Consider the following 23523-nt stretch of genomic DNA (forward strand, 5'->3'; position numbering starts at 1 on the left):
GATACCCGCGGGGAAACTCTTTCGTTACAGCTGCTCACTATCACATCAGTGCACACAGGAATAGAAGTACTAAGCAAATCAAAATATAATACACTATAATACAGGTAAGATAAATTAAGTACAAGTGGATATAAAGTATAAAAGCTAAAATAAGTGTAAGTACTAAAGTGGATTTAGAGGTTGATAAGTATGTACGGTATAATACAATGTAATAATATAAGTAATAAGTAATAGTGCAATAATGAGTACTGTCAAGTTAAGTGTAGCTTATTAAGATGATTATGAGACAGTGGATATTGCACAGTAGTAATAGAAGTATGAATAAATATGAATAAATAAAATTCAAAACAGAGTATATTGCACAATTTTTTCAAGTATTACAGTGATGTTATTTCTTCACAAAGATATAGCAGAGACTAGAGGAACATAACCTAACAAACGGTTTCTTCTGTTAACCACCTTTAGCCAGAATTCTTTATGGCACCTCCTGTATATAACATCATGACTAGCAACTTAAGTGATTTAACTGACCACATCATATTATTAAGCCAATGGCAAGACCCCATACAGACTGCAGTAATAACATTAGAATCTGCTAAAAGAGTGGAAAAACATTTCTAAACTGAGCATGGCAGGTACATTTAAAGCAGCATTAATGGTTTTTGGTAACTAAGTTTTGGTAAGCAGAGCAAGCTATAAACACAACACAACATTGACATACAGTAGTATCACCATTTAAACTTGTTATTGCGAATGTATCAGCAAACAGTTGCCTATTTACACATCCAGCAGATATGGAGCAACATTATCATTCATTTGGAGTTGTGTTTTTGAATGTAAGTCCAATATTCACTCTCTTTTAGCTCTGTTTTTTGGTCCCCACCAACTCCTGAGGGAGATATCAGGCTCTTTAGCTGCTAAAAGTTCCACTATGTTCACCAGCTAGTTGCTAACTGTGTCTGTCTGCTGTTTGGTGCTGAGCAGGTTGTGTTCAGTGGGCTTTTAGAGCGTTCGTGCTGAAAACAGCTGCCTGCTGCAGCTGGAAATTAGGCTGATGAGAGCGGTGAGACTGAACCAGAACAGTAAAATGGCTGTTAATACAGAACAATGAGCTGAAAGACGCTAAAACGCTCCATAGAGATGAGCAGAACTGCAGTCGGGTGGTAAAAATCTGTTGGTTTATCACTAAGAGTGACCCCTTTGACATTACAGGTAGACATTTGATCCATTGCTGATATAGAAATATCGATTAGTGCAGCTTTAATGTCACATAAGAATAAATATGCAATAAAGAAATTATTTTACATCTCCTGGCTGACTACATTTAATCCAACGTTAGGCAATAAATCATTCAGCTGGGTTTAGAAAGGTCTCAAACTTGCAAAGTCAATGCCGAGGACACCAAGATCTAAAAACAAATGTGAGTTTCACAGCTGTTAGAATGAGATAAGGTAACCTGTAATCAATCATCAGCAGTCATGGTCATCAATCACCATGTTCTCAACACATGCACCATTTGATATCAGAAAGAGAGAATTTGTCAAAATGTTTTTGAGAAGTCTACTAGAATACTATTTTGAGAATAATTTGAAACAGTAAACGTTTTCAAGTGTCAAGTGAATTTTAACAGTCTAAAGTAAATTTGAATATTGACCAGGGAGCTGAGGTGTCAGCTGCTGAAAACTGATAGTGATGCTACAGTTAACACATGTACCACAGAACTGCACAACTCGTTACTGCTTAGTTTTACTGAAAGCATGGACTCCTAATGTAAGGTTAATCCAGTGCATGTGTGAACAAATGTTTTGATGTTTTACCAATTTTTGTTACACGCTGCAATTTAGTCACTGTTCTCTCTCAAGTTGACCACAGGTGAATAAAAAATTCATGAGCTGAAAACAAAGAGTGTTCAAGTGTACTCAGCAGCACTGATAACGGAGAGAGACGACAGAGACAGAGGGAAACAAAGTATCCAACTAATTTTCACCAAAGCTATAAATCGATTCATACTTCTGTTTTATACTATCCTTGAGTCCCAGGAAATTGGCTTGTGGTTGATGAATTGCAGCATGAGAGGGGTATTTCAAAATTGATGCATCATTATCTATATCATTATGCAAATATGTAGAGAGGAGAAAACAGTGCATTATCATGTGTAGAGGCCATACGTTATGATAGAATGGGTAAACAACATTTCCTTCCAAATTATCTTCCTCCACATGCAGAATATATATTTTTTAAATTCTCATATGTGTAATGTAAGTTGTAGTCTGAACAGGTTTTCTGGCAGAAAGCCAAGTAGCTCACCGCTCATCCTCTGGAGGGTGGAGAGTGTTTCAAGTAGTGAAATCCTTCATTCTATTGTACTTCAGTCGGTGAGAGGAGGCGTACCATGGAAAACAAAACACGAAATTACTCAACGCCTTCTCAATGAATACATGGCTGGCCTACACACACAGCTCTCTACTGGAAACTGTGTGAGATTTTGTCCTTCTTTATGTGGTAATTCAGAGACGTATGCATGAAAATATTTATAGTATACTTACAGTATACTATGATGCATAAAGTCATCCACCACATATTTCTTAAAAAATAAAAGAAGAATTAATAGAAAATAATAGAAAAATTACATTTTGTGTAACACCTGTATGGCTACTGATACTGTACAGATCATACTGATACAAAAAATTATGCTATTAGATTTATGCCAATATATGACATTATGACATTAGGTTTGCTGTGATTTTAAAATTACTACTTCCCATGAAAAAATATTCCTTTTTTCCTAGGATTCCTCACCATAAATTAAATTAAATTAAATTATGCACACAGAACTGCAGAATTTTAACCATAAATTATTTATACCTGCAGTTTCTGATATTATTCTTATATATTCATTGATGTGGTAGCAGAGCAACAAATTCCTCTTAAAATGAATAACCATACAAAATTACATGGTTGCAGGCGAGTGTATGATTGTATTAGTGCTGATCCCAAGTTATTAGTGTGTGGAGCGGCAGAGAAGGAAAATCGGTTACATGCAGCCATTTCAGCTTGTTGTTTCAGTGGTTTGGATCATTATCCCTGGATGTTTAGCTGTGACTGCTGGTCTGATTAAGCTGCTCGTTGAACTGCCTGCAGAGTTTTCGTTTACAGATACGCTTTGTCTGCTTATTCTAAAAAATATTTAACCACACAGCTGGACTGTAAGCTGCCATTTTAGAATAAAACAGAAACAGCTAGCCTGGCTCTGTCCAAATGTGACAAAATCCGCCTACCAGCACCTCTAAAGTTCAATAATCAATACTCTTGTTTGTTTAATCTGCACAAGTTTAAGAGTAAAAGCCATAATTTAAATGGGGGGTTATGGACCAGACTATTTCTTGGCTGGAAGCAGTTGCCAGGTAACCAGCAGAGACTCCAGGAAGTTACTGCTCACAGCCAAGAAATAGTCTGGCCCATAACCCCCTGTAAAATGTTGAATTGTGGCTTTTTTGGATGTTGTTGTAAATTTAAAAGCTGAAATAATAGACAGCAATCCTAGAAAGTCTTGTTTTCTCAAACTTTCTGCCAATAGTTTTCTTCAAACAAAGCTTTCCAAACACAATGGTTTTTGTTCAACTGAACAGTCATAATTCCAGACACGTTCTTTGTCTCCTAAACCCATATACACCTACATATCCACCTGCACAGCTCACAATAACCTTGTATTATTTAAGAGCCCCTCCTCTGATCTTCACCTCACTGAGGCACAAAGCTTTTCTGAGCACAACAAGCTCATGATGCAGTGATCGGCCCATTTGGTGTTCTGCAGATCCGACAGAGTGAGAACAGAGCACCAAGCTATACGTGAGGGGCATTCATGCTCACTTTCTCTCTGAGCTTATGAAATCATGATGGACCTTTTTTTCCCCACCCCACCTGCTTTCCCAGTCTGTGTGATCCCTACACTCCGCTGCTTTGCTCCTCCATCCCCTCCGAGATCGATTCCAGGCGTTCTGGGAAAAAAGCTTTTCTCTGCAGACCTGTGGTGTTGACCTACTCACTGGTCACAGCGGGGTTCTTCACTAGCCAGAGGGCTTTTATATCAGTAATAGAAGAAAAAAAAAACTAAAATGCTACATGCCTTATATATCATTATAAGTTTTGTCTCCATGCTGGGAGCTCATTTTAAAATGTCTTTCCTGTGACCATGTTTCATCACATTTGTATTATTGTCATCATTACAATGGAAAAGTGTTGTTTTGAAAATGCAGACGCTAATTTTTGTTTAAGTGTCCTCAATGAATAGACTGTGGCTGTTGTTTTGCTCTTTGTGAGAGAAGTTTGACAGTTTTTTAGCATTTCTTTTCTTATTTCTTCTCCTTCTGAAAAATAAAGAGAACTTTTTCCCTGACCTGAATTTATCATCAGCCAGCAGAGATGTTTAAGTGTCCTTCCTTTTTTTTCTGTGTAGACATGTATTGGTTTTTTAAAAACAAACTTTTGTTCACTATTGCATGCCTTTTTCTCCACCAAATGTGGTGTAATTCAACAGGGTCGTCATATAAGTCATGTTTTTAGTTGAATCTGTGTCATATTTGTACAACACAGAAAGTGTAAATACCTAAAACAAATGTTTATGTTTTACAAGAACTTGAGAGTTTGAAAAGAGACCGAAAGAAAGAGGAAGTGCCTGCCAAAATAAGGCAGATGTATTGACATACCGTAATTAAAAGACAGTTGGATGTCTCTTCTGTTGCTGCCAGCAGTCCTCAGCAAGGACATATTGGACATATCGAACACCACAGGAGCCATCCATCTGATTGAGTACAGACTAAACACTGTGGAATTTCTGACACTCATATTTGATATAAAAACATCAAGTACACATGCAGCATTCACTGTGCCTTTAAATCACCAATCCTTTTCAGTAGTTTAGTACACAGTCCTGTGGAGGAGGTAAGGAAGGGTAGACTGACTGAACTAATGAGAATTAAAGATAACTTCTGAATACTGGTGTGGAAAATGTACCCCTGGGTAATTTAATAATTACTGCTGCTGAATGACATTAAGTTCTGCATGCTGAAAAGTGAAAACAAATATAGTTTCAAAGGCAGTTGGGTAGCTGCGATTGGAAAGTTTCCAAGGGCATGCTTTCACATTGTTAGCTAAATCATGTAGGCAGGGTCCAAATGCAGGTAAGAAACAAATTGCTTTTGGTTGTTAAAGGTGCATTAATAAATCTCCCACCACTAGGGAGCAGACAGCCCCCAATACAATCTCACAGCAGTTAACCTTTAGCATATCAAGTTGTTGCAGCTAACATATTAGCAAACAATTTCCCACTTAGTCCTCCTGCAGAAACAAACATTGGAACTGTCTTTCTGGGCAAATGTAAGTTCAGTATTCAGGTAGCCTTTAATAAATGACTCATTTGATTGGCCACAAACCAAAACAATAACTAAATTAAACTGCCTCCTGACTGGCACAAAACAAACAAACCACTAAACAGTCCAAACTCAATATTGTTATTATTGTTTATTATTTATCAGATTGGTCACGACAGTTTTTTTTCCCAGACAGTTATATAGCCCCAGGTTAGTGAATCAAAAACATTTGGACACTTGCTTATATGAGTATAAATTTACTGGGTTTTTTTTAAATAGATTCTTGATTCTGTTCCTCTATTTGTTGCTTGTACCTGGCTCAAGAATATGTTAAAGGTTATGACTCAAAATGTTAATTCAAAGTGCAGTTATAGTTTAAAGTTTGTCTTGAAATGCTGTTGGACTGGAATTGCTTATATTTAGAAGTTCAATTCAAAGATTTCTTCCTTAAATGTTTTGTAGCCCACTGCAGCAGTCGTCCTCAAGGCCTTGCACTTGGAAAACATTTATCCCTTTTGGCTGCTGGTGAAATAACAGCAACAAGAAAAACAACAGTGGAGAGAGAGAGAGTGACTTTTAGCTCTTTACACAGGTAAGTTATGAAGTGGGTAGCAACAACATCAAAGACAACAACAACAACGATGTTAAGATGGATGGCCTCGGATGAAATTGTAACGACATGTTATCAGATATATGCTATCAGTATCAGATACTGTATTTGTATGCTGTTTTCATGCTTTACATGATTTATGGTGCTGTATTAAATCATTTAGGATGTGGCTGGGATGTGGAATTCACCAAAGAAAAGGATTTTGCAGTTTTAGTCTTGTTTTTTGTTTATATTCTGTCTCTCTTCCTGGGATTCATGTTCAGCTGTTTAACTACCTACACACAGTATACTGTTTTGTGGTTTGTTTTTGTTTGCTGCATTGATCTTGAAGAATTGTGCCCTGCAACTATACAGATGTATCCATCTCTGGAGTTCAACTCTTTACCTCAAGCTTGCTGTATGACTATTGTGCACCACAGGAACTATTTTTCTTTTTGTAAAATTCAAACTGTGCCCTCGTTTTGCCGTCTTTTCAGCCATGACAAGAAATTATTTTGCACCCAGTGATTTTAGAAATATGAGTTTTGTGTTACAGAAACATTCAAACCAGCATTGTCTGCCTCTCCTGTGGAATAGGTGCGGGATGGGCTGCTTCTGCCTTGGTTAGCAGTGCAAGACAACAAGAGCTCAGAGAAATACAAGATGCAACATGGCGTATGATTACATCTTTCAGTTGGCAATCAAACTTTGACAGCATCTGGGAAGAATTTGGCAGTCAAACTATAACAGCATCTAGGTTGAATACGTAGCTTAGAGCTGCAGAACAGAAGCCCTGACAGTGCATTTGTGTGGGTAATAGCACCTGTCTAGAAACAAGTGGCAGATGTGAATTCAACATTTGTTTTCATTGAAAGACATTTTAAAACTTTCAAGCATAGGCAAGTAGATTAAAAAACAAATTGTTTTTTGATAAAGATGGCCTGGGGAGGTAAAGAGCTTCTTCACAGTGGGGAAGCATGTTGGGATTCAAATAAAAGACCAATAAAACACTCAGCAGAGGGAGAACGGGACAGTGGAGCAGAAAGAGTGCATAACGTGCAGCAAATGAAGCAATGAGGCTAGCAACTGGAAAACCCGTAAAAAGAGATCAGCTGCACAAATCCAAGCTGTAAAGCAGTAAAGAAAAACTGAGTAAAAGGAAAAGATGGCTACCACAAATACAAATAACCTGAGAGGCCACTTCCACCTGAGGGGAAAACATGTTTGTTTATGGCAGATGGAGAGCAGCAGGAGCAAACACAGCCAGAACATGGTGAAACAAACACAAAAGCGGTGAAGCATTAATCACTAATTACACCTGTTCATTTGCAACAGTCTACAATAATTTAATTGGATTTTTGCAGGGTTTTCAGCTGCTGTTTTGATAATGTGAAAGTTTTTACCTCCTTTTCTGAACCGATTTGTACAGTGCATCAGTGTCAGAGCTGTGGTTGTAATGTTAAGGTGGAACAGTCATATTAATTTCCCCTGTGAATCATATCTAGTCGCTCATGTAACCAATATGAATCACTGATAAAAATGAGCTTCCCTGCTTCCACTCTTCAACTGTTTTTCATTTTCATTTTTCATTTCATTTCCCTCACACGTCTCTTTTCTCTGATCAGTTTCAGGTCAGAGGAATATTTTCTGTAAGTCTTCACAATACGGTACACAAAACTGTGAGTACTAAGTTACTGAGTTACTAAGGAATGAGTGAGGAATGAATCAGGAACAAACTAATAATTAATAATAACTCTGAATAGAGGACTATATAGTAGATAATGATGATTTACTAGAGAACTGACTGGGATATACTATATTAATGAACCATCAGGTAATGATTTATTCATTTTACAAATGCTTTGGCAATGTTAACATCAGTTTCCCATGCCAATAAAGCCCAATTGAATTGAATTTACAGTAACAGTAACTAATGTTTAAGTAATTAGTAATGAATGAGTTGTTACTAGTTTATGCCATTCACCAGCTAGTTCAGAGTTCATCATGAAGGACTCATGTAGAAAGTGGTCAATATGTCGATTCACAGATATTTATGAAGTAAATAATGATTCATTAATATAATATATCGCAGTCAGTTCTTTAGTAAATCATCATTATCTTCTATATAGTTATTCACTAGCTACTTATTAACAATTCATTAATTATCAATTTGTTCCTTATTCGTTCCTCACTTGTTCCTTAGTAACTACTCACAGTTTTGTGTACCGTATTGTAAAGTGTTACCATATTTTCAAATAAGTTGTGTTGTTGTAATATTTTCTCTGATCAATACATCGGCCACTTGTCATGTTGCTGATCTGGGAATTGACCATTCGGTTCCCCTTAGTTTGTTGCTACGCCTCCAATCAAGCAATGCACAGGCAATTAATAATGATAATGTTGGCAGATAGATTTACCATTTTGAAAATATTAGTAATTTTTTTTAACAGTGGGTCTCACAGATGTAAACAAAGGCAGGCTCCTTTAATTTCTAAGTCGAAGCTGTGGCTAGCTAGCTAATTGATGCTAACTACTTTAAAATGTTTCCGGCTGACTCACTTTAAATGTGAACCCTGTAATAATGTCTCAAATATACACATGTTGATGGCTGATGGCAAGTTGACTACTGAGGCTAAAGATCTTTTTCCAAGGCAAAAGTCAGCCACCTCACCAGTTGATGATCCATGTATAAGACACAGAATAAAGAAATAACATTGTTCTTGTATTATAGTGTAAAGCCACTTAGACCGAGTATTATAGTGCAGGATGCTGAGGAAAATGTCATTTAAATGTTATTCATGCCGAGCATCCTGTTTGGATGCTTTCCGTAGAAAAACACACAGGGACAAGCAACACACAGTTTAGATTTACGTTTTATTGTTTGTATATTCAAACAGTATGTTACACTTTTACAGGAGAAAAGGCTTTGAGGATGAGAAGTAACCGATGAGTTTGGCAAACGTAAAGCTACCTCTGATTCAAACTTTCCAAATCTGATAAAGAGCAGGACTGAGCTGCTAACATTATGTTAAACTCTGATATAGAAGCATCTTGGCTTCAAGCTAATTGCTTTGCAGCTTACATCAGAACAGATAAACACACTGTTTAATCCATTACTTACACTTTTGCTCCTGTGTTTGATTATTGCTACTACTTCGGCAATCCAAATCTTGGTAGGCCAGCTGGTTGTTATAAGTTATGAGTGGACATTTGCTGTTCGTTTAGGGGTTTAGTGAACGGTAAACTGGAGATCATACTGTTGCACTTGTAACTCACAGTGGACAAAAGCAGTAAAATGTTGCAATAGAATAAGATCAAAGACCCAACACAGTTTTCCCATGGCAACTCTTCCCACATTACCTTCCTCTCAAACCAACAAGCTTTTAATTGAGCATCTCCAATGCTTCAGCGCAGCCTCTCTGATAGTGAGATATTAACTGCCAACTCTCGCCCTTTCTGAGGCCTTGCCTGGCTGTGTTGCATAATGCAAGCTGCCACCTTAGCCAAGCGGAGCAGATACCAACCCCCTGTTGTCTTTGCATTAATTAATTGTACTAAATGTCAGCAGCTGCTGGCGAGGGTGCAGGCGATTAAAGACAGCCATCATTTAGCAGGTCATGATTTTGATAAGGGCAATTAGTCCACAAGCTGCTGCAGAAAATCGATGGGCAAAGGAAGAGGCTGCCTCCCAGAAATTCCCAGTCTGCCAGCGTTAGAAGGCAGAAGAGGAGAGAGAATCACAACAAGACTCATCTGAAGATCTCATCAGAACAGAGATGGATACAGGTGAATCCTGAGGCATCATCATCTCCCAGCAAGCTTTGAAAAGTAAGGCAAAAAAGTGAATAAAAGCTTGCAAAACAGGAATTCAAATTGTCATAGATCTGTCGACGGATGATTAAAGTGAGAGGCGAAAACAGGAACTTTGTAAACTTTGTAAGTTTAACTCAGATGAGAAAAGCTTGTATCCAACTTTTTTATTTAATGAAAGCCCAGTTTTCATACAACTCCAATCAGAAGTGCGCTTTCATTTGTTCCAAATCATCTATCGGTTTCAGAGACCATTATTCAAACACAATAAAACCCTGCAACGCTTATAACAAAGCGTTATTGATTCATCCCTATCTTTAAATAATAACAGTCATTTCCAGAAAAGACTTGATGTGTCAATAAACGGCTCTCCCTCTCCCGTCCTTTGAGTATTCATCTCCATTCCTCTGATTATGTGCCCGCTGGCATGTTTGGTTCACATGCATATGAGTGATGCCGAGGGCAGATAAACCATCCTGTGGTAATGAAATACTCTGCAGCTGACAAATGGCAGTCTTCACAGCTCAGGCTTTATTAGGTTTAGCCCTCTTTAAATGCCTCCTCGATGGCTCGGAGAAAACTTTACTTTCAGCTGTGAGGAGCACACAGCACAGACAATGTTCAGGAGCATTAACATTACTCGTTCTCAAGGTGGTGACGGGCTGTCGCTGAGGTTTTATCAGGTGAAAACCTTTCATCTCCCTTAGCTATTTTCTCACAAACAGAGAAAACAGCTATGTGCTCATATTGATGTATGGCTGAAATTTTACTGTGACATTTAATCTCCTACACAGAGGCTGTTATATCGACGTGCTGTGTCTGACACGAGAATCTGTCAGCTATACCGTGACGTACAGTTAAAAAGATGATGGAAAAGATTGTATTTGTCAGTTACTGTATGTTACAGGCCCTCAGGTCACTAAAAGTTTCTTAAGTGACCATAAAATAAAGGAATAAGCCAAAAGGTTTTCATAGCAGTGGTAGAATTAGTGCAAGACGTTGTCTTTAGGGGATTTTTTTCCCCCGACATTTTGTGGGTTATTTTTCTTCAGCAGACATTTGTCACATTGTGGGAAAGAGGCTTGTCATTGCCCTTTGGTTTCCGCAAAGTGTCTTCGTAAGCATTCCTCATTGAAACCACAGAGATAGTTCTGCTTCATAACTTCAATGATGAACTCTATATACTTTCCACTCTGACATAAGTCTATGATGAAGGGGGAAATGTCAAAATATATTTATTGTATATACATAGGCCTATTGCAGCTTTTCTACTGACCACATCTGGTTTGGGATGCAATTTACTTTGTCTCCATTAGCTTTGATTGACTCTGATCCAGTAGAGATGCCAACAATGTGTAGTGAAGAGTTCAGGTTCTTGGACATTTTCAACACACTGGGATGCTTGTCCAAATGCTGACAAGCATCCCAGTGTGTTGCATGTTCAAATGAGTCATGCAAATCTGGAAGACGACAGAGAAAATGTCTTTCCAAAATGTTACAATTGTTGTTGAACAGTTTATTCTTTGCCTTTAGGATGTTTTTACACTTTTTACCCAATTCAAGGGAGATATGGTGCTGGTGTTATGTCAAATGCATAAATATAGATTTATATATTATAAGTCTTTCGTAGAAAAGGTTTCAGTCGTAGTCATCTGGATACTGTTTTTAGAATCAAGACGTTTCGGCTCCCATCTAGAAGTCATTCTCAATTGTAAAAAAATGGGACGGGAACTATAGACGGGATGATAGAACACTCCTGGACAAATGAGGGACTACACTGTCTTATTATAAGTCTTATTATAAGTCTTTGTATCTTTGTGAAAATACAATAGGTTACACTATAGTTTCTTTTTTAATTGCACTGACTGACAGTGAACATATGGGGGATCCCACGCATGTGGACTGGGAACTACAAAATGGCAATTAAAAATACATTTATAATTATAGCAGATGTTGGAGAGGAATATATTAGAGAGCATAATGTTGTAATGGTGTATTGCCAAAGTTATATTATGCTAATATTGCTTTACTTTGATACTTACCACTGGAAGTTAATACACTTTTGTTTTGTTTGTTTGTTTTTTTTTTTTGGGGGGGTCTTGTCTTGGCAATTTTTGTTTAAAAAAACAGAGTAAATCTGCCATCGTTGAACATTTATATTACATTCTTAATCAGCAACAGAAACTCTACTCTGCTCAATTTTGAACAAAAGTGTATGCCTACATTTATATAAAACCAATCATCATTCAAAACACACACACACACACACACACACATATACACACACATACACACACACTGTGAATCCATGTAAATAGCTGTACTGCAATGATGCTCAGTTAATTCACTGTCAGCCCACTCCAGCTGCTGCTCTCTTCTGTCCTGATGCTTTATTTATCCACCTCCACCTGTGTGGTTCTGCCTTTTCGTACTGTACAAAGATGATGTACTTCTGACCAAAGTCTAAGGCATGTACACCAACAAGCCATAAAAGCAAATCTGGAGTGTCCAAACCAAACTTATCAGCATGTCTTCATCATAACCATCAGCACACAAACACTGTCCTCACTTACTTTCCATTGTTATCCTGCGATTGTTTGATGTTTAAAACAACAGATGACAGAGAGGATGACTCATTTAAAAAAAGGACACAAGGAGACCAGAGAGGTTCGATCACCCTCACACTCACATGAGCACTTTGAGATGTTTGATTTATTTCAAGATCTTTTCTAATGGAGTGTTAATTTTTATAGACACTTTCTGACACATGATTTTTATGTAGTGGGAGTATGGTTGTAAGGAAATAGTTAATGAACATTAGTGCATGATAGTGGCCTCGACAAAATGTGTGTGTTACACAGGGCTGTTGCTACCACTCAGTTGAGTTTATAAGCCAGTTGATTTTAGTAGGAATTTCCATAGAAGAACAGCTCCAGTTACATAAAAGTTGTACTGAACACATTTACATTGACAGTGGAAGCAGAGATGTTTGGGTTAATCATGGTCAACAGTCCAACAGATGAAGGTAGTCTGTGTAAATGTGGAAGCTATAAAGTCTCAAAGCACTTATCTGAAATTGGCTGTGACACAGGGTTTGTGAAAAAATAACATAAACATACCACTTCTGTTTGACCATCACAGTCTAGATATGAAAGGGCTGTGTGCTATGCAACGGCTGCGCATGTAGACGCAGAGGCTGGTAGCTCCTTCAAACTTGCTACATTTTTGTTTTAAATTGTTTGGGTTTTTTGGCTTTATTGCTGAAACATCATTGAATGATGTCTGAGTGGATTTGATTTAAAGGGCTAAGCCAAAATTGTTGTATGTATTAATGTAAATAACTGTAGGATATATATATATTGTATGTGTGTAGCATGAAGGGACTACTAACTCAATTTCATTGTACAACCTTGTGTTGTATAATGATAAATAAATTACCTTGTACCTTGATGTAGATAACTAAACCCAGCAGGAATTACTGGTTAGCTTATGATTTAAATAATCAAACTCCATGATTCCTTGCCTTGTAATCAGATGAGATGCATAATTTAATAAAAATCGGAAACATTTCGGCCAAGAAATGTACCAGCTAGCAAGAGGCTCACCATTGCCCCACATAACCAGATTGTTGGTCTTTAGCGGTCCCTGTTTCGGTCAGCTCATAATGCGACTGGAACACAAGGATTTAATAATAATGGAGATTTAGGTAAAGTAAAATTTAAGTAAAATTAATTTCATGGAGCAGATGCTTGTGGCTTTTACTTTCCATTTTCGCCGAAGTCTCAATTTGTTGTTGGAGCAGCTGATAACAGCAAAGCCCGGGAAAGCCCTCAAGCTGTCTGTTAAAACTAGACTAAATTTAGTTTTGTAGATTATAACCTTTATTTTAATGGACTTTGATTTGAACAGGTTCCACCTGATCTCCTGGACAGACACGGATCCATCTAAAGATATGTTTAAAGGTTTCGTGTCAGTCCAGTTGTGTGAAACGGTGAATCCTGAAAGAAGCTCTTGATCTTTCATTTCAAGGGGCTGACACCAAACCCTGACCTTTTCTGTTGATATTTTAAATCCCTGAAACGCCATTAAACACCATTGCAACTTCACTGGAAATATCTCAGTGTGACGACTTCAGCGTGATGTCATCTATGTGTAGTTATCTGCAGGACCAAAGATATACACCAATCAGCAAACTGAGAGCTTGAAATTCATCATACGCCTCCAATCTATGTTTTTAATGATGTTAAACAGTTTTATTACATATTTCATCTTTCAGATTACACACTGAGGCATGTGGTAGTGAATCACTGATGCTCCCTGATGCTCTGTTATACTGGGCCACTCTCAGGTATGAATGTGTCTCCCCCGGGGCTTCTCCTCTACATAACAAGCTGGTCTTTGCCAGTTTAAACATAGGCTGAAAAATGCTACGATGCAATACATACACAATCAACGTGGTAATTAATTGTGTTAATCTCCTCTTCCAGACTTCATCTAATTGTCCAAAAACAACAACACTGACTTTAAATGAGTTGCTGAGTCACCGCAACACACTGAATACAAGTATTGTTTAGCTGAAGAATGAGAATATGTAGAGTAGAAAAGAATAGAAAAATCTGTTCCATTTTTATACAGAAAATGTGTTGCATTATAAAGCATATCTAACCTTGTACATTCTTCATACCTCTTTGCAAATATTTGCTCAAGCAATTCAGTGGTTTTACAGATAAACAAAGAGCTGTGATCTGTGTTCAGGCGGTCCCTGTTGTTCCTCCAGAATAACACCTTGTGAAAAGTCATACTGCTTTTCTTCACTGCTCTCCGTTTCATTGTCATTTCGCCATCAAAACATAAACGGCACAAACTGATAGAACAATAGAGCTTGTCCCATTTAAAAAACACAATAGTCTGTGTAAAGCTGTGGGAGAATCGGTTCTCTCTCAAACTCTGTGCGTCATGACAACATTTCCATTTAGGAGTAAAGCTGGGAGTGATTCATGTATGTGGTGGTTGCTTTTTTACATAACAAGGTGTTTTATTAGTACCACCTCTGTGCACTTTGGGGAGATTGAGCAGAAGGGACGGCTGCTAATGCTAGGAGCAAACACTAACCTGAAAAAATCTCCCATTGGGAGGGTTGAATGAAACACAATGCATCAAGTGGAAAGCGGATATTGCAGAGGCCAAAGCGTCATATGATGAAACCATTTCTGCAAATTAGATGTTTACTCATCTTTGGGAGAAAAAAGGAAGAGGGCAGTCAGGTGGTGGCTGATGTAATGTCACAGCACAGAGCAGACAGTGTTTAACGGTAATGTCTAAATGCAGAACAGACCCTGTGGTTTGGGGCACACTAAACATCCATGTGTTCGTGGCCTAAAAACACTATAACCAACAAATCACTACCATTAATAAAAGACTCAGTTTTCTAAGTGTTTGGGGTGGTAAACCATGGCACAAGGTTTTATCATATTACAGACACATATGATGGAGTAGAGGATAGTATTGTCACAAACCTGCAATTTTAATATGAATTCTGTGTGTCGTTCCAGAGGACATGGGCAAACAACGTATTTTGTTGTTTTGTCTTTTGGTTTCACACAGGATTCAAACAGCAGCCTCCTAGGTGAAAGTCCTGTGTTTGTTTGAGCCATCCATCCACCTCACCAACTCAATATGTGGACTTTCCTGCTCTTTAAGCTACATCACCTGACTTTGAATACGGGTGCGTCCAGAAATGACGCTAGAGGGGTAACCTACGGCGCCTTATTTAGAAGCAAATGGACACTGACCAAGCTTCAGTATTTGACGACTTGGGGGCGAGAACGGGATTGGCCCAACACCAAATGGCAGACATACTAGGGCTGCATGATATATCATTTCAGCATCGACATCGCGATGTGCACGGACATGCAATGTCAAGTAAGCCAAATTAACTCAAACATGTCATGCTACATCTTTTTTGCTGCTTCATACCAAAGGAAAACTTGTAAGGTTCTCATTTTCCATGGCTAATCTACTAGAGAAGTCTGTCTGATATTACATAATTTACTCAGATTTAAGGGTTCTTGGATACATGGAGTTTGATGCTAGTGAGTTGACATGCAGGCTCTGCATGCACAGCGAACTATTAGTGTGTCTCAGAGATGCCAGTGTTTTTTGGTCAGTGGAGGAGAGAGCTTTACCCTCGGCATCAGATCGCATTGTAAAGTTCACATCACTTTCTGGAGTCTCTCTCCGGAGGAGAAATAATCCGGTGGAGGTGTGTGTTTCCCAGTCGGAATTTCTCCAGGAGCTAAGGCCGACGCTGCAAACCTGACTGACTGACTGACTGACTGACTGACTGACTGATCGACGGTACCGTGAATACCCGGTGTATATACATATATTGTAAATAATCACTGTTACCGAAGTACGAATATAGACGCTGCTATTTCCATTCTGAGTTCCTGATTTTATTTGTTTTGTGGGGATCCGCGGTAAAACCCAGAGCAGACCTTTGAGTTGTCTTTTTGTGGTTGTGAACTGAATTGGATCTGAACTGTTTTGGGGTTGTGGGGAAAACAAAACAGACACTTTACCAAGTGGATTGAACTCTGGGACTGTGGGACAAGTCTTTTACACCCACCCACACCAATATTGCTTTGCTTGCTTGATTTAATACACAGATTGAAAACTGAATTGAGTTGTGGTCTAATTGTTTTTGCAGAGCTGGTTTTTGGAGACAAATATATTTCATTGCTACTTGCTATTTGCTTTATTGTTTGGTATGGTTTGACTGAGCTGTTTTATTTCTGTTTTCTAATTATTATTTGTCAGACGTGGCTCTGACTGGCACCCCTCTTCATTTAAAAGTGTCAAACCCGCTACAAAAAAGTTCTAGAATGATTAATTCTTTCCAAATAGAGCTATTCAAGTCATCTGGTGAAAATTCATGTATTTTTTTAATTTTGCTATATATATCGCAGGAAGAAAAAAATATCGCAATGTCAGTTTTTTCCAAGCAACCCAGAGACAGACACAGTTAGCAATTACAGTAGCTGGTGAACACAGCATTAAGTAGCTAAAGAACCAGATATTTCTCTTAGTGCAGAACAAACCAGAGCTAAAAGAGAGTGAATATTGGACTTACATTCATTAGGAGGCCAGAAACATGACATATTAACTTAAAAGGGGATGATATGTCAATGTTGTGTTCACAACTTGTTTCCGCTGCCCCCAAATGACCAAAAATATTTCAAGTGAAAGTATTATCAGCAAACTGAAGAATGACCCCTGTTAAGTGTTAAATTCTTATGTTGTTAATGTGTATTTCCATGTTGTAGCTGGTCCCTGGTGCTGAAGTCAAACTACCTGTTCATAATCCACTGCAGTGCATAATATTACAAAAGCTTATCATACTGTAATTAAAATTGTAGTAAAAAGCCCAAAATATTTCCCTCTGAAATGTTGTGAAGTAGAAGTATAAAGTTGTACAAAATGGAAATAAAGTACCTCAAAATAGTTCTTTACTTGTGTTAATGTAAATGTTAATCATGCAGATGCGGTGAATTCAGTTAACTGTCTAAAGCAGCACAAAAATGAAACACTGGCACATACTGTATCTTCTTAGTTCTTTTCAGGCAATTGGTAAGTTTGCAAAAGTTGCCTTTTAGCTGGGAACCTGAGTACAGCAGCAGTTTAGCTATACCTCTATTCAAATACTTCTCCTGCTTATTGTTATTCTCGAAATTAAATTTCAGCTTCCAGAGTGAAAATGCATATTGCATGAAAACTCAATTCAGTAGTTCAGTAGTTTTCTTAACAAAACTAACACATTACTTCACTGAGTCATGGAAGTATAACCGCAGTAATAAAATTGCAAAAAGCACTCAAAAACCATTTCAAGAAAGCCGACTAAAGCCAGGGTAATACTGACAGACACAAGCAGTAAAAACCACAAATAGTGAGTGAAATAAAACAATTATAAAAAGGGTTTGTATAAAACATTTCTATAAAACCAGGCAATTTAGGAGATGTAGGTGCAGAAATAAACCTCGGGTCAAAAAGACAAAAGAGAAGAGTGGACCGATGAAATCTACACACACACACACACACACAGGTAGACACACTCATTCAGTCACACTGAAAGGAAAACCACTCTTGTACATCAATGCAAACATCCATTCTCACAAAGACACTTCTGATCATAACAACACATGCATTCAATCATGTATACACACACACACAGGCTAACTGTCAGTGATAGGGCTCAGCTCCTGTCCTTCATTCTCTCAGTCAATTACTTTTGTTTTATGATGGACAGACCTTCCTCTGAGTAAACACTGTAATCTCTCTCCAATCAAATATCGCCGCGGGCTGTGTTGAATAAAGATACCTCCACATTCCCTAAAACTGTCTTGTCTACCCATGTTTATTTGCTTTTTGTTTACAACTAATAGCCAGCGTGTTGCTGGTCACGTCTACTCCAAACTACAAGAAAAGGATTATTTTTCTGCTCGTTCCTTCTCTTTTGGGCTGTGGTTTGTAACCTCCTGGGTCCACATAGCTGCGCTTATTTTTCCACCACAGCAGATTTAGCACAGTGAAGCGCTGCAATATTAATTGTACTGTTTGTGAATGTTCCTGTTTGTATTGAGTCTCCCCAGTGTCACATCAAAATGATAAGTTCATCATCCCCTTGCAAAATAACAGTGTAATGGGAGTATGGATGCAGCACCTTTGGGAGGTCCATGGAAATATGCACCCAGTCCCTGCAATTGACTCCCCCTCTGGTAATAATATTGTCCACCAAAACGTAGCAGCTATTACATGCCTGCTGCCGTACGTACAGGAGACAGGGGTCGAAGATGTGTGTGTGATGGGGAGGAACTCCAAAAACCACAGGCAGTTTGTTCCTTATCTCCTGGCAGCAGTTGCATCCCTCTGCCTTGTGCCTGGCTTGTTTTCATATTTCTGCAACAAGTTCCCACTTTGTCAAATGGTCGCTGGGGAGGAGAGGTCACCAGATGCAAGAGAAGGAAAAGGAGGAGGAGGAGAGAGGATGAAGAGAATGAGTAGTGACAGGGAGGAAGTGAAATGAGAGGATAGGAGAAAATGGAAGAAGAAAAGCGGAGAGAAGAAGAGAGGAGGTAGGAGAGAAAAGGAGAAGGAGTAAAGTAGAGGAAAGGAGAGGAGATGAGGAAAGGAAGGGAAACAAGAGAAAAGATGAAAAGAAACATAAAGGGAAGGAGAGGAGATGAAGAGGGATGGAAAGAGGAGAGGATGGGAGGAGGGGGAGGAGGAGGCGCGGGGTGGGCAGCTCCAGAATAAGCTTGGCTGTTTACCGTTTGATTCCCACAGGAGGGTTGAAATCCTGTGAGAACTGACTACTGTGGAGCCCCCCCCACACACACACACACACTCTGGAGAAGCCAGCTACGATCATAACTCAGCAGGGCGCTAAGTGTTGAGGACTGTTACACAGCATCTTGCCATCTGCTCAGTCAAAATCCATTTTGACAGCAGAGATATTAATAGAAATGTGTCCAGCGACAGTTTTATCAAGGCATTAAGACATGAGAAATAGATTTTTCTAGCTGTCAGGATGTTAATGATGAATAATGATGACTGATAGCCAGATTGTAAACATCCGCTCGCTGGGTTTGATCGACTTCTCAAGACGAGCCTAGCGAGATTGTGACATGTTTTATGAAATGGAAACAAAGGTTGTGAACTGTTTCCCATGCATTTGTGTTAGGAGGGCATGCATTTTCAGCATCACATCACGTAATTCTTGACTAATGCCCAACCAAGTGCTGAGAGCACTACTTTGCTGTGTTTCTATTTCTCCGGCATGTTATGGGAGATTGATGTCTGTATTTCCCTCAGATAATTCCCCCACGGCTTGAGTAATTCCCCCAGAAACAAACAAGAACTCGAAAAACGTGCCGAGGAAAGAGTGAGAGACCGCGCCAGATGTCATCCTCTCCGAAGCTCGGCTCTCGCTTTCTTTCTTCTTTTTTTTTCTCCTCCTCCCCGGGCCGACGCTGACTCGCTTTTTCAAAACACAAATGATTATCCCATCAGTATTCACAGCCAGGCCCTCCCACCGCTGCCGTCTACCTCTCAGCCGCCCATGTGTAGCCGTTTCTCTCTGTCTCATTTTTCACATTTTGCATCTCTTTTTCAGCCCACCTCCCCCGCTGAAAGGCTCGGTGAATTAAAGAATGAAAGAATGAAATAATTAAATAAAAGCAGAAGTTTGACATGGAATATGTGTTGTGCTGGGTATTTTGGAGTTTCATCAAAATATAGCCACATGGGATGGGAAGGGAAGAGGCAGATGGAGGAGAGGTTAAAGGGGAAATACAGTGTGTGGAGCCTTTTGGCAGCAGATCTGGAAAAGCAGAATCTTCTCTTTTTCTTACTACCAAAATGTGTGGTAGTCTGAGTCTAACTCCTACACTCTCAAGTTAACACACATAGAAATCACACACAGGAATGGATGGATGGACACCAAGACACCATGCTGTATTGATCAACAGCGCCCTGTGAAACTGACAGCAAATAATGTGGCTCCCAGCAGAGAGCCACATTATTGATGACCTTTGTTGGGAAGGGATGCTATGAATTTATTGGCTTAGTTTAAAAGGTGTTTCTGCTGAACACAACCTGAGCAGAGATCAGTGAGCAGAGAGTCTTCATAGAGGAAACTCTCTCAGATACGGCTGTGTGAACAGTTTTGTGTGAGGATAAAAGAGGTGTGCAATAATAGGCCCTCTTTTTTTAAAGCAGCACTACTTAGAGTGAATACTGTGTTTTTGGAACAATGCCTTATGCTCTCTTTCACAAATAACAGCCTATTATTTATACAGTATAATGCAGTCTAATGTGCTGCAACAAGCCTGTGTTATCGCTTCATTTGAAGGAACAATGCCGACATGATGGCAAAGTCCAGCCAGCGTCGTCACTTTTCCCTTGGTCCAACAAAGGAATATTTGTCTGCCACCTGATTTCTCTTGAGCAATTATGGTTCATGTTTCACAGCTCAAACATCTACAAACGCACTCTCACAGGGGAGCATTAAACTCAATTTGTGGGTAAGCACTCTTTGGGAGAGGCCATGCTGCGGGACTTTGCTTAATTTTTTAAAAACACAGCGCAATGCACATTGATTTCGTGTTGAAGGAAATTAATGAAGGCAGTCAGTCAAAGTGAGAAAGCAGAGATTTGCATGGCGCTCTATTTGGACGCATTACGATATGCAGCCGTTTTTGTAATGACTTTTTCAATTGTGCACAATGTCCCAGGGGTTCCAAACCCATATTCTCCCAGCTGCTCCACTGTTTAATGTATACACTGCTTGTCCACTGCCTTTTGATTAGCTGGGAACGTTCCACTGAGAATAATGGTGGTTTTCTTGTGTTTGCGTTTGCCAGGCACATAACCCAATTCACCCATAAATATGGGCTATCATGTCCATTTTCCATGCCTGGGCCTCAGACTAATTTACCACTGGCATTGATATGAAAGATGAGCCTTTTGTCTCAGGGAAATAGGATTATTCTCATCGATGGGAAGAGGCAGAATCCCATCAGCTTTGACAAAAAGGGGACTGCTACATGAGAAGATGACGGCCAGAATGCAGTTTGGTTAGGATGTAAAATATAGAGGAATTAGCAGGGCAGAGCTTGTAGAGGTTTCAAAATCTTGTCATGCAAACAGCGCAGAAGGCTTTGTCATATAGATGAGATGGACTTTAAAGTGGCTTGTGTACTCACTTCACTCTCTCTCTGAATTTCTCTGTCTCTTTCACCCACTCTGTCTCAGACACATACCACACACCTGCTGCTTGTGAACCCTTGGCTCTAGTCTCAATTAGCTGTCTGTTTTCACAATATCAAATCATCCAGGGAGTTTACCTGCTACTTTTCATATCTCTCCCTGCTTCTGTCTGTCTGTTTTCTTCTTCCTTTCCCATTGTCTCCTTTCTCTCGTTATTACATTTCCACTAACATTTCCATCCATCTGTCTCCCATGAAACAAATGGGATCTATGGCATGATAATACACATATTAGATTATAATCTATGCCGTTTGGATTCATGCTCACTGGTACACCCCTTACAATTTTCCATGGTACTGATAATTACCTATAATGCACTTCTTTTCTGTGATGTGCAGGCTTCCAGTCCGCACGTAAAATACCATCCTTCTGAATTATTCATATTTATCAGGCACTGACGTGACTACTATTGTGCTTGTGCTGTATTTATAGTGAGCACCTATGCAAAAACATGGCTCGGGTGTTAGAAAGAGGGCTGGATACATGGATGGATGACAGTGATAATGAGGGGATTCCACCGACTGTACGCCTGACATGAAAAGACAAGTTGAATTGTTTCCACAAGTGTGTATAATTACATTCTTGCAACATTTTACAGGAGATTGCCACTTAAATTAAAATAACAGCTCAGATACATCTGCAGGAGAGAAGATCAGAAAACAGTGAGGCTGTTAGATGAAAGTAAGAACAAGAACGTAGGAGTGGAACAAACCACAAAAAACTAGGTTACACAGCAACTACAAATGTACTGAAAACTGAACACAGAGAGACTTAAGAAAATACACCTTGTCTGTGGTCTTTTGCATGGCCGCACTTGTTGAGCCAAACAGTATAGTATACTTTATTTACCTAATACTGTCATTCTGTTTCTTTACGTTGTAATTCTACTACTGCCACTCCTTTTTAGGAGTTTTTCCTTATCCAAATCGAGGGATAAAATGTGTCGTATTTTGTAAGATTTGACTTGACCACACTTTTTAGCTGAGGCTGGACACCACAATATTGTATCGCTGAGGGGCCACGGTGGAAATGTCCTCTTTAGTTCTACGGTGTCTTTAATATTTACAACCTCAGCTCGAACAGTTCACAATAAACAGGAGACCCACAATGAACGAGAAAAGTAATTGAACATAACACATCCCATTGTTGCTATGGCAACTTATTTAGCTCACCTAGTCCTGCTTTTATGCTTCTTTATAGCTGTACAAAGTAAGTTTTGCATGTCTTTTCAGACCACATCTTAAAGGCCCTGAAAACTTCAATCACATCAATGAGTGATGGGCTCCTACATAAGACATCAGACATTTCGCTGCACTCTTCTCACTGGTTTGAAGTTGGAAAACGGTGATACATACATGCACTAATCAGAGTTTAGTAACATTTGAATCAGAGTCTTTTGGCAGTTGGTGGTGGGTTGTTTGTTTGTTTCCAGGCCACTTTCAGTGAAAACTCATCAAACTACACACACACACACACACACACACACACACACACACACACACACACACACACTCACACAGTTCTGATGAAGCAGAGTTATAAAGTTGTTTTTTGTTGGTTTGGTTAAGGGTGTTTTTTTTCTCTAAGTTCAACTTTGAGTGCTTATTTGTCATGAATATGTTTTAGTGAATACTTAAAGACCAACTTAACACCCCAAGACAGGATAGGCTACATCATAGATGTGTAGAGGACAGAATTACTGGACGTTCTCTGGAAAAAGGAAAATAACTGCAATAAAGACTATAAAATGGGACCTGGGTCAATAGACAGTGTATTAAAGTGACTGTACATGTGATTTACTTACTCAAAACCAAGTTTTAATGGGCTTTAAAAGTCTGGCAGCAATAAAACAGAACAATCCATCATGACCAGCTGAAGCCCATACATTTGTTCTGGTGTTTATAGACATTCCTCGGATCACAAAAAAGA

Source organism: Siniperca chuatsi, linkage group LG3 (genome assembly GCF_020085105.1).
Source record: "Siniperca chuatsi isolate FFG_IHB_CAS linkage group LG3, ASM2008510v1, whole genome shotgun sequence".
Classification (NCBI taxonomy): domain Eukaryota; kingdom Metazoa; phylum Chordata; class Actinopteri; order Centrarchiformes; family Sinipercidae; genus Siniperca; species Siniperca chuatsi.